This window comes from Athene noctua, chromosome 2 (genome assembly GCF_965140245.1).
Source record: "Athene noctua chromosome 2, bAthNoc1.hap1.1, whole genome shotgun sequence".
Classification (NCBI taxonomy): domain Eukaryota; kingdom Metazoa; phylum Chordata; class Aves; order Strigiformes; family Strigidae; genus Athene; species Athene noctua.
Genome location: NC_134038.1, coordinates 9160679 through 9175251, shown reverse-complemented (window position 1 = coordinate 9175251; position 14573 = coordinate 9160679). Strand labels below are relative to the sequence as shown.

Sequence of the window (14573 nt, the reverse complement as noted above, 5' to 3'; positions counted from 1 at the left end):
AAAGAGCACTGTGTTGTACCAAAAAGGGTCCTCTGCTTACTCTCTCTTATTAGTCCAATAGAGGTAAATGGATTCTAGTCTGAGATTTTGCAATGCAGCTTCCTGGATAAAGAGTCTTTAGTTTAAAATAAACAGTGCTAAACAAGCTATAGTCTACTTAGCTTGACAAATTTAAACAATTAACCTGTGGGAAGCCAAGCTTCTTTTTCATATTTGCAGGTCAGCTGCCTTGAGACAATGTCTGAAGTACAAACAGGCTTTCCAGGGCCAGATTCTGATTTCGTTCAGCATGGCGTAAATCAGGAATAATCCGTTTAGAGATTAGTAGGAGCAAGATCAGATTCAGGATCTTGGAATTAAGCACAAACCATGTGCTTGCTGGGCTTACTCTAATTCTGCTTAAATACATAGCAATTCTCCTTCAGTGTGTCCCTATCCCATCCGGTCTAAAGCACTCTGAGATGAGGAGTGAAGGATGTGCTGCTGATAACACCCAACAGAAGATATTTGTCATTGCAAAATACTTTTGCCTACAAAGTTATTTAATAAACCTTGAAAAAAAAAAAAAGAAAGAAAAAAAAAAAACAAACCACAACACAAAAAACCCCCACCCCTTCAAATCACACAGGAAGAGTAAAGTTTTGTTTAACCATGGTTCCTGACCCTCATGAAATGAACTACAGTAACCATCTTTTACAAGAAACCAACACAATCACTTTGACTTACAGATTCTGTCTAGTTCTGGGTATATATCTAAAGAAAACATAAGCACAGCTTTTGCCAGATGCATGTAACGTCCTTAGGAAGCATCTCAGCAGGAATTCCAGTATTGTTTCAAATGAACGCAATGTCATTTGAAAGTCACTGTTGTCCTTCCCCTGCCACTGTCTCCTTTGAAAGGTCAGGCAATAAAAAGACAAACAAGTCCGTGAGTACCTTGCTTATTTTCAAGTATGATCAAAAACCAAGTCACCACCTTGATGAAACTGAGCATCACTGTGCAACTATACCAAAAAGATGTGACTTTTGCCATTCATTGTGCTTGTGGTACGTAGATGCTAACATACCAGTCTGAGCATGCACCTAGAGAATCCTGGTGAAAGAGGCCAAGATAAAAGTTTCCATCCTATTTAGATCAAGATACAAGTCTCACAAGTGACGCAGAACCAGAAGTTACCCGCTGAGAGGGATAGCATGAGCTTGCATAAATACTACTCTCATTTGGTGTGGAGTAGTTTAGTCTCTCTGACATGATGCTTACATCATTTATGCCTCCCAAAATAGCCTACTGAGCAGACTGAAGGACACCTTTAATTCTAGATGCCAGCTGTGCTGTTTTGCTCTGCACCTCCTTAAAAAAAAAAAAAAAAAAAAAAAAAATTAACATTCCCCACACCCAAGTCAGTCTGCAGGTTCCTGCCGCATGCCTTAAAGATCACTCATTAGGTTTGAAATCTTTTACCATGGACTGTTGACATGGATCTTTTATCCCAAGGCCTTTGAGGAAGAAAAAAAGTCTTGTAACAATCACATGTCCCAACAACTCTGGACAGGAAGTTGAAATTCAATAGGAGCTATAAGTGGACTGTCAAGGGCTGTCACACCCATGAAAATTTCCTTTGGGAAGGGGAGGGTAACTTTGTAAGGAAGAAAATGTTATCTTTATTTACCTTCAGCTGCATTCTTGGACAATGATGACTGATGGCTCTAAGAAAAGTATTCTGCTATACAGATTGAAGAGTTCTGTTGGCTTTGGGTAAGGAAACCACCATCAACAAGCCTGTTCATACAAGTGCCATGTGTTTTAAAGATTATGAGAAGTCATAAGCTCTGTAAGTCTAATTAAGCAGATGCCAGCTTCAGCAATCAATCTGAACACACGTGCTGAGCAACATCCTTGTGCTGACTCAGAGGGAAGCATGATACCCACTCTGTCTCCATGAGATATTTTGGTCTTGCCTTCAACAGGCTCCAGGTAATGAGCAGATCAAGCCCTAATGAGCTCATTAGATATGACAAGTCTATACTCAAGGTTACTGTGCACAACCTTATTCTCTCTTGGAGAAAGGTGAAACCTCATGCAGCATTTGTTACTTGAAGAGAGGATTAAAAACAAAACACAGCACCTGGTCTGAGATGTGGAAACACCTTAATTTCCTCAGAAGTCAATATTGTTGGTGCCAGCCAAAGCGATGTTGCCATATACCTGCTCAAGAATAGCAATCAGCTCAGAAGAGAGTATGGCAGCTGGAAAGGGAGATCTGAAAGATTGATTCTGACAGCTATAAAAGCAAGAGGGTTTTTAATATTCAGAAAAGTGTCAGTACCCTAATAACAGAATTTCCTTCTCTAGGAGTTACACTTGTCAAATGAAACCTGATTAGATACAAAGTAAAAAGGCATCCGGGCTTTGACAAGTTCAGAAGTGAGGGACTGTGAAGGGGGTGCTTTTCAAAACGAGCAAGTCTTGCCTGGTTTTACCCTTAATTTGACCCTCAGGCACCAATGGCAGAGTGTCACTTTTCACCATTTAAGAGAGGAGGATGCCAGCAGCACAGGAGCAGGTGGCACCAGTTTTAACGGCACCAAGTTTCACCCTGCAGAAGAGCTGTCTTGCAAAGCCAGCTGGCTTCTTCCAAGAATGGGAAGGGTTACACGCCACCCTGGTAATCCCACCCTCTGCCAAGCAAGCCTGAAACTCCCAAACCCAGCAGGTTGCCTTGGGGTCTCTTGTTCCACCTCCAGTCTGCTCCATCAGAAGCTCCTCACTGAGGACACACACCAATATCTTCTGCATATCACAGCCAGTAAATTTCTGAGTAAGACTGTTAAAGGCATAAAAGGTTTATTTGCAGACAACAGCCAGACTTATAATTATTTTCCAAATTCAGAAACATGCCAAAAATGTGGTTAGTGGTTCTGAGAACAACCTCAGGGGAGAATTACACCTTGATGAAATGCCATTTTCCAAAATGAAGCTGTGCATGGGTTTTTTTTTTGTAAAATACAAGAGAACCTCCAAGTTTGTGTGTGGTAAGATAAATCAGAGAAATTACATTTTGAGCAAAGCATTTTAAGAATTCACACACATACACACACAAAAGAAGAAAAGTTGAATGTGTGAGTCCCTGACAGCTCGCCTGAAGAGAATCTAAGGATTGCTTTCTGCTGCACCAACATCTTGGTCAGGCTTGTTCTCACAGGACAACGGTCCTTTTTCCAAAATAGTAACTTTAAATGGGGCAAACTTCTTAGGATTGTTTGTCAATTAGTGTGATGACAGTCCCCACAGACAGGACTTGGGTATTTTAAGCCACAGGGACAAAGGGCTGCTGTCTAAACTGGGGTGGGGGAAGGTCTTCAAGAAACAATACAGGCAGTGACTGCACTGAGCATTTCTGGCTTAATCCGGTAAAATTTCAGCTTTATACAGCATTCTTCATCCAGAGCTTTTACAGGTAAAGGAAAAGTGTATGTCCTCCTTTTAAGCCAATAGAAACAAAGCACAACACATAAGCTCCTCTCCTACACCAGCAGCAGGTCAGATGGCAGCAGAAGAACCGAGCAGCCTCTTCTCCTGGTGCCCTGTGAAACGGTCATCCCGCTCTGAACGAGCCGAGATGGTAATTCTAACCTATCAGCTCTTTTTCATCCAAACCTCCAGTTTGTCCCCATTAAAAATAAATCCAAAAATGAACTGCAATTACATAGCAACATCCCCTGCCAGTACTTACACTCAACTCAGTATTGACAGGAGCTTCTCGGCTTTTAGACAGGCAACGTACTCTAAACCCCTTTGTTTCATTACATGTTTTAGCCACTTCTGCCATTACTGTATCACCTTGTGTTTTTCAACCACCTTGTACTTTTTCAACAGCCAGCATCCATCTCCTGCTCCTCTGCTCTTTGGCCTCACAACCACTTATGTAGCTGCTCGAGGCTTATTTCTGTTTGAAGCATTGGCCATTTTACACGGCAGAGTTACAGCGCTTTTGGAGAAACCTAGGTAGGGCACAAATCAGTGTCTTAACTGGGCACTTACACCCAACTCTTGTTGGTGTAATTTAACTGTCTGAATTGTGAGCATTACGTCAAATCACAGCAACACTTGGAGAACCAATATATATAACGATTTTTTTGTTTTTTCCTGAAAACTTCCATGATTTTGAAGGACCATTTAAAAAATAGAAGTAGGTGTCTCAATTTCTACCACATTTATTTCCTGTAACTTAAGTGAAATTCCCCCTTGTAAAAGACCTAAATCACCCCATTTTTCCTCAGTCGGGAATGTATATCACAGTTCTCCAGTGTCCTCAAATGTTTTACAGTGCAACATATCCTACAGGTGAATGAAACACTTCCAGTTTTACAAAGGGTCCAAAAAGCACCCGAGTATTTCACAGAACTATGTATATAGTCAAACAAGTCCTATCAAACCTAATCTGGCGGCCTGGCACAAAGTTTGTCTGTAATCGGTATGTTTTCTAAAGGGTTTGCTTTAATAGGTTGTCTCCCAGATGACACAAACATCTCCCTGCCCTAGCAAGCTAATGAAGTGGCCATCTGAGATGGCAGGACAGCTATGCTCCAGCATCCCCACAGTTTTATCAGATTTGTGTAGTTGCTGCTATTTCACTCATCCTGCTACCATGATAGAGGCTTTTCCTTTATCATTTCTGGTCTGAAGCAGTTTCTAATTTTGCATATGTATTTTTCCATATTTTTGCAGTATTTACAGAAAATCTGCTGACAGCCACAATGAGTCAATGACAGTTTACACTCCTATGTAAGGTCTTAGGAACCAGGCAAGCTAAAGCAGTGCACCAACAGCCACATGGAAAAAGCACCAAACTGCATGATCCTTGCAGTATTACAATAACCTCATTGTAGTAGACAATTTTGTTGCATCGGCAGTGCTTTTGCACATCTCTGATGATTGCACTACTCAACAGACGGGCAGACAGTGAATTGCTAAAGCCAGCATCTGATGTCTAAAGCCCTTTCTTTTGTCCAAGCAGTTGAAGATTTCCTTTTACTTTTCTGATTCAACATCAAGCTGTTGGTCAAAAGGGAAACGTTTATATCTTTACTGGAGTCTCTAGATATTTTACAGGCTGAAGTCAACCTCCAGGAAAGCAAAACGCTGTTGTTTACAGCTGACAAGGATGGAGCAGAAAGCTGAGACAGAACAGGGTTTGGCTCTCCAAGCTGACTCCAGGTTCTAGCCACGTGTGTCCTCCCACCACCACACACTTGTCCTCAAATGCAAAGTTTAAGCGTCCCCAGCTCTCCCGAGGTCTTGGTTTGCTCTGACCTTGGCCGCAGAAAACAAAGCAGAGGAAGGGGTGTGGTGGGAGCCACAGAAACGGTCTGTTCTCCTCTAGCAAGGAGCAGTTGTGGAAGCGGGGTTGATGAGACGAACATATGCAAAAGAGACAAAAACCACAGAAGGGTACCAGAACAGCAGGACTGAAGGACATTTTGGTGTCTACTCAGGAAGGAGAGAATGGAGATAAAACCAGGAAAACTCTCCCTGATGCTCTGAAGAAGCTCTCAGTATCTCACACATGTTTTGTACTTCTGTGGGCACATCAGTGGAGATAAGTCTGGAGATGAGATGTTGAAGCAAAGCCGCATCCTCTCGCCCCACAGCTGCGCCTCCTGCCTTGGCGTTCCCCCTGTGAACCCATTACAGAGTCCCCAGTCACATGGGCAAGTCACACCACGGGCATTTCTGGTGGCCCAAAAGAAAGGATCTGCCTTTTGCCAAGTTTATAAAGCATCCCCACACTACCCTTTCAAACTCTTTTCCTCCTCTTAGCACCACAAAAGAGGACTTTGATTTCCATATGATATTTTATAAGAGCCACGGTACATTGGAATCTCACCTTCCTAAGCAAGAGAAGTTTTTGCAAGGGTCTGTTTAACTTCTGACCTTTTAGAAATGTGGCCTGGTTTAACCCCAGATGGTGAATGAAATAAAATAACAATAATAATGAAAAATATAATAATAATAATGAAAAAGAATGTAAAAATAGAGAGATAAAATCCAAGAAAAGACAAGTGATGCATAATGCAATTGTTCATCACCTGCTGATCGGTGCCCAGCCAGTCCCCGAGCAGCAATTGGCCCCTCCTGGCCAACATCCCCCAGTTTATACACTGAGCATGACGTCCTATGGTATGGAATAGGCCTTTGGCTAGTTCGGGTCAGCTCTCCTGGCCATGATCCCTCCCAGCTTCTTGTGCACCTGCTCGCTGGCAGAGCATGGGAAACTGAAAAATCCTGAACTTAGGATAAGCACTGCTCAGCAACAACTGAAACATCGGTGTGTTATCAACATTATTCTCACACTAAATCCAAATCACAGCACTGCACCAGCTACTAGGAAGAAAATTAACTCTGTCCCAGCTGAAACCAAAGGCTAATGCAATTTTTTCTTCAATTTCTATGTTACCATTACAGCATAATCTCCAGAGCGTGAGATAACTTCATCATAACTTGCATAACTTCATTCATTATGGCATTCTCAGCTGCTGAACTATATGTGTCACCATGTCCTGTCTGCAAACTTGGTATCTACCTGCTTTGTGTTTCCACCTGTGCTACTACTTGATCCCCTAGAGATATTAAGTAGCCCTCAGCACTAACATCTGAAGTTTGATGCTGAACTTTTGTTAATGGGATAAAGGACAAGCAAAAGTTCATTTTTACTTTTCAGGGTGTATTTTACTTTTCACGGTGAATTTTTAGGCTAGGATTAAGCCAACAGTTTGGGAAGAGTAGCACGTCTCTTTGTAAGATCCAGTGAAGCCACGGGAGACCTGATCATGCAGTCATTGCTTCTCAACAAGAGTAAATTTTATCTGAGGATGTGGAAGGGGGAAAGAGAAGAGAGAGATCAAGAAGCAAGATTTCTAATTCTTCTAATAAGCATTAGGCCAAGAAGCAGGAGAGATCCTTTCTTTACTTGAAATTCACAGAATTGCCCCTGAAGAGAAAAGCTGAGTGAACCTTTTGAAGAATAATAACTTCAATACAAAAATAGTTTCAAAGAGACAAGAAACAAAACCCCAAATTCAGGTATAATATCAGATTTGCCATCGGCCAGCATAAACTGTGTCAATGCAGGTCACATTAAATTCAGAGGAATCATTCTGACATTTCTGAAAGCAAACTTTCTTCTTGGCTTTTTCAAAATGAGTAATTTTGACTACCTGGGAGTTTGAAGTGGACCTGGAATTAAGATTAAGTAAACCTAAAAGCAAGAATGACTCACTTGATCAAAACGATAATTATCTTGACCTGCCTTTGTTTAATTATGATTTGCTTTGATTCAGTGTAAACCAATATTTTTCTCAGCTTTGCCACGAAAAAAATCTAAGTCAGTTCATCTGCACAAACTGATTTAAATCAAGGTCTAATAAGAGAAAACATTAGGTGCATGGAGCAATAGTCTTAGCAGCTAAAATCTCACACTCATGCAGGCTGCAGCCTATATACCTGCCCAAGTGCGGCTCACATAAAAGGCATCACTGTATCCCATCAGAATAAAGGAATTTAAGATATAGGCATGGATGCCCCTCTTGCACTTTGACAGCTTTGGATGTACATAGGGTGCATAAGAGACAAATACTGTAAGGTCAGATCCAGTTAAAGTTTCAGGTAGCCCTATACCATGTTCTTTAAGTACGACTTTGTAGAAGTCTCAGGATGAAGTAATGCAGGTCTCTGCTTCAAGACTAACCCTAAAGGACTGTCTGTAGGACTCAAACTGGTATGTTTGAACCCAAATATTCAGATGACATCTTCCAGTTTGATCTATGGTTTTGCATGCCAGGATGCAAGAAGGTAGCTTAAAAAAGAAATCCAAATCTGGCCACAGGTGTTATGTATTGATTTTGAGCTGGAGATAGGGAACCTGATTCATAACTAAAAAAACCTGGAGGTGACGCCTTATGCTTCCCTGGCAGGGTCATATTAACTGAGCTGGCAGATTTGATAGAATTAGATTTCTTTGTCGAGCTGGTACAGCACTGATGTGTCAGCACACACAGCATTTCAGATAAGTAAGATTAAGTCATTGATTGAAGATCCAGCCTCTAGAAATAATATAGTGTCCTTTAAAAGGAACAACCTTTGTTTTGTGTTCATGTACCACAGCTAAAAAAAAAAAAAAAAAAAAAAGTAAAAAAATTTTAAAATCCACTGATCTTGAGAAAATGTCAGTAGCAATTATCTAGTCCAGAGACTTAAAACCACATCAAATTTAATACCTCAGCTTCACTGTGCCGGTTTTTGCTCTGCAGAACAATCCTCCAAAGGGATGGATAAGGACTGATGGGATTCAGGAGTTTTAGGGATACCTGGGGTATGCGTGGTCACCTCCGTACCAGCAGCAGTCCTGTGTTAGGCGCCAGCAAGGTGGGGAAGGTCACGTTCGGAACCTGTGGGATCTGACCACAGCCACTCACTCCTCCTTCACTCAAACCCTTTGGGGCAGAAAACTATGGAGGGCTGAGCCTGCATTGAAAACTACTGCTGGAACAAAGGTCTTCCAAAGAAATGGAAAAGCTACTACAAAAAACAATGGCTCTATTGAGATGATGTCCTCAGAGCAAGAAAGCTACACTTGAAACATCGGTCACCAGACGCAGGGTACAACCATTTACATTGTGCCTCTTGCTCTCTGCGATACCTTGAGATCAGCCAACAGAAACAGCTGTGGTTTTATGAGGTTTACAGAATTCCTGAAATAAAACACCCTCACTCCGCCCAAAGGCTTTGTCATCTCATACACAGGCCACAAGTCTTCTTCTCCCAGAGGAAGGATGTCAGTCCAGATGAAGCAGCTTAATCAAGAGCACTTCAAAGCACAGCAGATCCAGGAACGAATTGCTTTTCACCCTCCTTTCCCCCCAGAATTGCATTTTCAACAATTACTACAGTCTTTACAGTTGACAACATCCCTAATCTCAATTTACACTTCAGAGCAAGGTTCTACCGATGTTATTGGGAGTTTCTTTTAAAAAGATCTCCCTGTCCCCCAAGGCCCCACATTTTCCACACTCCGCAGCTATTTCACAGCTGTGGGTGTTGTGCAGCCTTGACTTACAAGAGCTTTTAAAGGCTTATAGGACATTTTCCACAAAGTGACTTGAGTCACAAACCAGAGCACAGGATGCTCGCAACCAGTGAAAAGAGGAGGTTGGAATAAGTGGGGAAAAGGTGACCAGTAGTGTGATGGCAGTTCCTCTGTGGCTGCTGATGAGTGCCAGGGTGGTGCAGAGCCCTTATCAGAGCAAGGAGACATATGAGGTAGGAGACAACTCCTCTCTAATGTACTTACCTCCTAAATAGAAGCCATTTTATTGATAATGTTATCTATTTCATAAGTTAAAGGTTAGTGACCAGAAAGCACACCTGGCTCCTACAGGGTCAATTCAGCTGTCAAACACAGATTTCAGGTGCCACTGAAGATGCCTGATATACAAAGCCACCTTCCTAGGACCTCAAGTATGACACAAGGAGTCAGTCTCACGCCTTTCTGGCCCAGCTCCAGAAGACCAGGACAAGATAGTTCAGGGCAGTTCAAATGGCACTAAGTGATTATGGCTAAGAAGCAAAGATCCTTGAAGCCTGAGACCAGACAGATAGTTCAGGGCAGTTCAAATGGCACTCAGCAACTATGGTTAAGAAGCAAAGATCCCTGAAGCCTGGTATGTGATTCACAGTTCCCTGAAGCAGATAACATGTTGGGCGATACAGAGCAGATACCTACGGGGTGATGAGTTGAATCAACCTTCAAACACCAGCCCGGCCCAGAGAGGGATGCAGACCTGCTCTGGATGGGCCGCAAAGGCATTTATCCCTCTCACCGGTGAGACAAGGCATATCGTGCCTACCACCACGTGAGAGGCAGACGGGAGCTACCACCTTCCTAGGCTAGCTCAAGCCTCTGTTAGTCTGTTGTCTGCTAACACAGTGCTATGCAGTAAGAGCAATATTTACAAACATTACAAAATATTTACAACAACAACTTCTCTGCAAATCTGCGTTTCTTGCATTAGTCATCATGCTCAGGAAACATCTGTATGGGACAAGGAAATTTCTCACTGCTGTAAGTAATTCCACACTGTGCTGGTTTTGGCTGGGGTAGAGTTAATTTTCTTCATAGCAGCTAGTATGGGACTATGTTTTGGATTTGTGCTGGAAACAGTGTTGGTAATTCAGGGATGTTTTTGTTACTGCTGAGCAGTGCTTACACAGAGTCAAGGCCTTTTTTGCTCCTCACCCCACCCCAGCAGCGAGTAGCTGGGGGTGCACATGGAGTTGGGAGGGGACTCAGCCTGGACAGCTGACCCCAACTGACCCAAGGGATGTTCCATACCATATGGCGTCATGCTCAGCATATAAAGCTGGGGGAAGCAGAAGGAAGTGAGGGACGTTCGGAGTGATGATGTTTGACTTCCCAAGTGACAGTTACACATGACGGAGCCCTGCTTTCCTGGAGATGGCTGAGCACCTGCCTGCCCATGGGAAGTGGTGAATGAATTCCTTATTTTGCTTTGCTTGTGCATGCTCAGCTTTTGCTTTACCTGTTAGACTGCCTTTATCTTAACCCATGAATCTTCTCACTTTTACTCTTTCAATTCTCTCCACCATCTCAGCAGTGGGGAGTAAGTGAGCAGCTCTGTGGGGCTTAGTTGCCAGCTGGGGTTAAACCATGACAACTATGAGGTGTGAGCTGACAGAGAGTCCTAGAGTTATTTTTAACTTGCATACCTGTGATTTACTTACCCTGATTTTCATTTAGCAGTTATCAGGCATAACATGACCGTGACAGACAGGCTTTGATGCAGTTAGGCAGGATTACATACTTCAGAGAGGGGCAAAGGTATCTCTGCCACACTTTGCCTTATTCAGTGGAATTTACACCCATGTTTTAAACTATGTCAATAATCTCAGATCAGTCAAAAACACAGCTGCTTCTCTACTCCTTGCAAGCTTGATTGTACACAGGCTGTTTAACAAATATTTTTTAGTAATATTTGTATCAAAATTATTAGTACAAAGCTAACCGGACTTGCACTGAAATGCTTCAGAATATCTTGGAAGAAGGGCTGGCTATTAAAAAGAATTCTTCCACTTAAGAAGTGCTCCTAGGTGAAAACAAATAGCTTCTGGATGCCCAGGTTACAGTCATGTTCAATGCCAGCATCGTATTGCCTTTGAAAAAAAAAAAAAAAAAAAAGAGAAAAAAGTGCACTGCAAGGGAAAGACAAGGACATGAAGGAAGAAATTTATCTCCTACTTCACTGATTTATCTATCTAGAGGAGCGCTGTTTCAGATGAGGCATTGATAGTTCTATGCTGCCTTCTGCAAAGTATAGAACATATAGAAGATACAGAAAAATAATTAAGTCTGGTATGAGAAAGAAAAAGTTAAAGAAACTCTACATGTAGCGTCTGCCAGTGTTGAAACAAGACAAAAATGCATCCTATTCAGAGTTCCCTCAGCCGGTGCCATGAAAAGCTCCACCAGGTGGTGGGATTAACAGCACTTGAAATACGCTATGGAGCTAGATTTGCTCGTACTCCTTTGATTTTAAAAGCACATTTCTGCTTCACCACGCTTTTGAAAATATTTCTAAAAGAAGCTCCTAATAAAAACGTATTACTACTATCATTTAACAGCAGCATTTGCAATGCACTTGGCATAAAAGATGCTGTTATAACACAGAAGATGGAACCGCCATCTGCATGACCCTAATTTCCCCTCAACTTACTCCCAGTTTTACATTTAAAAAAAAGGCAAACTGATAAGCAGATACAAAGTCTTATAATAAAATCACGTTTAGTTTTAAAAGCTACTTTCCTCAATCGAGATGCCATCACATTATTAATATCATCAAGTTTGGAAGAAAAACTGCAAACAAGGCTACAAGTTCCTTTCTGGCTGGGATGTGTGAAAAATTCATACAATCAGGGCAACTTGCTGTCTCTACTGCACAGTCAGTCTGTGCACCAACTGAGTGAGACAAAAGAATAAGGAATTGGATGTTTCTCTTCTTTTGCTCTTTCGGGGACTATATGCTCTTAGACGCCTACTAGCAGAAAGGTAAAATAAATGTGTATTAGACAGAAGTGTACTTTAAAAATCTAGTGGTATCTAGCAGTAGCTTTAAAGCTGGTTTGGCAGGACCATACTCTGGGACTTTGCTGAGGCACAGGATTTAAACCTGCTGCCACTGAAATGTTACCTTACAGCAGCACCAAAATAGAGCAAATGGAGAAACTGGGAGCGGAACAGAGCACCAAGCTCACCGTAGACCTACGCTGGGGTTTTATTGTTTCCAGGATAATCAAGAAAACAAGTGCCTTTAACTAATAAACAAATCCACGTTTTTTATTCACATCCAACCCTTCCCTCCTCCACCTCCAGCCACTGCCTTGAACATGTGCTCAAACAGATTAAAAACTGTCAGGTTCCCAGATAAGCCCAGAAAGGACCTCAAGCAGAGCTGTGCTCTGCAGATAACCATCGTGATGTTGCCAAAAGCAGGCAAGAGGACTCGGGGTCAACCCCAACTTTTTCCTAACATAAGAGCAGCTCTGTGGAGACATTACAAACAGTAGGCAGAGCACTGCTGGCTTTGGATCGAGCTGTAAAAATTGAGGGGTGAACGTATTGGCTGTGGAAGGCACTGGCTGGCATGGGTGGCATGGCACACTATGAATGTAGTGATCCAAATATTTCAAAGCAGATGCTTCACACAGAGTCACCCCTCCAGCTAAAACCATGTAAATAATATACTGGAGGAGCATACTGCTAATTGAGTATCTCCTGAAGTGCCAAGAGGCAAGAAGACTCCAGTTAAAGGCAACTCTTCATTTTAACTTATGTCACTGTAGAGCACTAACGTAAATGAACTCCTGAGGACAGGATCAAAGTAGAGTAGGGACTTTCTTTTTTATATCCTTGAATTTCCTGTCCCTTTTCCACACTGAAATTTAATTTCCTTTTCAAAGAGAGCTTTTGGAGCTTATGAAAATTGACCCAAAAGATTACAAGGGCTTTGTCACCCTTCCAATCTCTCTGAAAGATCCATAATTAGGGAGGTTTTTCCTTAACATGTGTGCCCAGCAGGCAAATATATAATTCAGACTTACAATTACATATATTACATATACAATGAGTTATTTCAGTGTATTGGATACATAACAAGCCCAACCGTTACAAAGAGTTGAAAAATCTTGTCTCAAACGAGTAAATATACATCAAGGCATTTTTTTTTCCAGTTTGTTTTCATTTATGCCAAGACTAAAAGCATTCACAGTAAGGACCTGGGATGTATGGTTGCTATACAGATAAATACACCAAGTACAATAAAAACACACCTAACAACCAAACTGCTGACCTCGAAGATTAGTTATTTATACTCCACTGGAAATTAATTCTGCAAGCAGAGATGTGCGAGCGGGTACCTAAGACAGACAGACTGGTTTTTTTCCCCTCTAACGGAGTCATATCGGCTTTCCTCTCTCGCCGCACAGCCTACCCAAAGGGGTTAAAAAAAAAAAAAAAAAATAAATCAAATACAATAAAACAAAACAAAAAAAACAGGGTGTAGGACTCGCCAGGCTGCTCCCTCCCGCTGCTCCCCGCCCGCCAGCGCCCGCCCTGCAGCAGAGCGGCTCCGCGCGGGGCAGGACCGGTCCCCGCGGACCGGGGGATGCCGGGGGGCAGCGGGGGGCGGAGGAGCGGGGGGCGTCCCCCCGCCGCCGGTGCCCGCTGCCGGCCCCCCCACGAGCATCGCCTCTCTCCGGAGCCCAGCTCGGCACCCGCAGCCTCCCCTCTGCCCCCCCCTCCAGCGGGGGAATCCCGGCGGGATGGGGCGAAGCCTCCCCGCTCCGGACGGCCGGGGCACCCGCCGGAGGATGCCGCAAGCTCCGCCGGCGCGGGGGACAGCCCCTGCTTCTAAATAATAATAACAGTTACAAAGCAAAGCAACTTAACAGCCGAACGAGGAGCTGGAAGGGAGGGGGAGGCTCCCGCCGCGGGTTTTGCAGCAGGGGGGAGCGGGGGGATTCGCAGGTAAGCGGGCAGGAAGGCGAAGGAGGCGGGGGGGTCCCGCGGTACTCACGGCGGGGCGTGGGGAGCCGGCGGGCCGCCGAGCCCCATGGCCAGGGAAGGGCGGGGGGGCGGTCGCTGCTGCCGCTGCCGCCGCCGCCGCCGCCTCGCTGTCTGTCTGTCTGCCTGCGCTGCCCGCGGAGCCTCTCCGGGCGCCCCGTCCCTCCCCTTTCCCCCCCGCCAGGGCTTCCTACCCGCTCATACAACGCGCCCCCAGCCACGTGGACGGCGGGGGGGGCTCCTCCTCGCGGGGCAAGGCCGTAACGGGGCGGCCACCCCCTCCGCCTCTCCTCCCCTTCCCTCCCCTCCTCCCCACCCCTCCCTCCCTTCCGCCCCCCCCTGGGCCGCGGAGCGGGGCTGCGCGCCCGCGGGGCGGAGAGGTGCGCGCCGCGCCCGTCGGGGCTGGGGGCTGGGGGCTGGGGGGGGCTCAGGGTCGCC

At 44.2% G+C, this 14573-nt stretch overlaps 1 protein-coding gene across 3 annotated transcripts in view; it reads right to left on the bottom strand.

Annotated features, from left to right (window-relative positions):
• The window catches only part of ST3GAL1 (ST3 beta-galactoside alpha-2,3-sialyltransferase 1), an 85087-nt gene extending 70784 nt beyond the window's left edge, over positions 1 to 14303 (bottom strand). For all 3 annotated transcript variants that reach the window (XM_074898398.1, XM_074898399.1, XM_074898400.1), the window contains exon 1: positions 14149 to 14303. The gene's annotated coding sequence lies outside the window, so the exon portion shown is untranslated. The remainder of the gene's footprint in view (positions 1 to 14148) is intronic.
• Positions 14304 to 14573: the final 270 nt, after the last annotated feature.